Source organism: Pangasianodon hypophthalmus, chromosome 1 (genome assembly GCF_027358585.1).
Source record: "Pangasianodon hypophthalmus isolate fPanHyp1 chromosome 1, fPanHyp1.pri, whole genome shotgun sequence".
NCBI lineage: Eukaryota > Metazoa > Chordata > Actinopteri > Siluriformes > Pangasiidae > Pangasianodon > Pangasianodon hypophthalmus.
In genome coordinates, this window is record NC_069710.1 from 10,117,321 (window position 1) to 10,118,594 (window position 1,274).

A 1,274-nucleotide genomic window follows, 5' to 3' on the forward strand; every position below is an offset into this window, starting at 1 on the left:
GGGGAGATGGGTGTTTTGGGTTCTACTCGAGTATGTCCTTGTGGCTCAAGTCACATGGCCAACCATGGCTGAAAGGAAAATACTTGATAATTTTAGGTAAATATTATGTTTAAACATAATAGACACAATATTATTTCTGTTTCATATAAAATTGTACGGACCCTCATGAACTAACCACTAACTAACTAACTAACTTTCTGTGACTCCACCTCCCATCTCACATATTCAAGTTTGTTTTGCTAACTTTCACACAATCACCTGCCACAGTATTTAAGGACTCTCATTCCATTCACTCAATGCGAAGTATATGCTGTGTTTGCTTACCAGGTGTTGCCAAGACTTATTTTGTCATAGTCTTTCTGGTTTTGATCTTGTTTTTTGTTTGTACATTGCCTGACCTTAGCATATTCTCTGACCCTGTTTTTGCTTCACGTTTAGATTTGTTTGCAGGCTTTCATAATAAAGCTTTTGTGTACCTGCATCTGCTTCCATATCTGCTGCCTGACAGGATACTTTGCCATCCAGTGAATTGGTGTCAGGGGTTAGTGGCAGAGGGCCACATTGTCGGAGAGCAACAGCAGCAGATAGTCTTGCACAGCCAGCAAAGATCTGTGCCACTTCACCAGCTACGCTAGCTCCTCTGGCGGCAAACCTCCCTGTCTGCTTCCTCGCTCATTGCATGCCCGGAAAAATATGCTGGCGATCCTGCCAGATGCAAAGACTTCATGCTTCAATGTTCACTTCATTTCCATAGTCAAGAAGGAGTCCCCGAACTAATGAAGATGGCCCAGTTTATCAACCTGTTGACTTACAAAGAGCTAGCATGGCCCAGCTCTCAAGGTCGTATTGGTGGAGCTCAACGTTTAGATACTCACAGAGTATCCTGGGATGATTAAGCAACCCTAGACTCTCTCATTGGCCTGTCCATTCATCTTGATCTCCTGCTCAAGAATAGAGGAGAAACAGGGACTGCGAGAACCCCAGTCCCACAGATCATCGCCTCTGAATCCATGCAACTCGACCAGGACAGACTAACCTCTGTGGAATGCCAAATGCATCAAAAGGAGAAATTGTGCTATTACTGTGGCAGCCCCCAGCATCAAGTAGCACACTGCTCCTCTAGACTTCCAGTCAAGGTTCCACAGCCGAATCATGAGCGAGCATCCTCCACATCTTGCTTCAACACAGTAAGTCCCTCCAAGTTCCTCTCTCACCCAAATTTTGTACTACTGGTTCAGATAGCACACTTAAGGAATGTCTGTTCCATTTCAGCT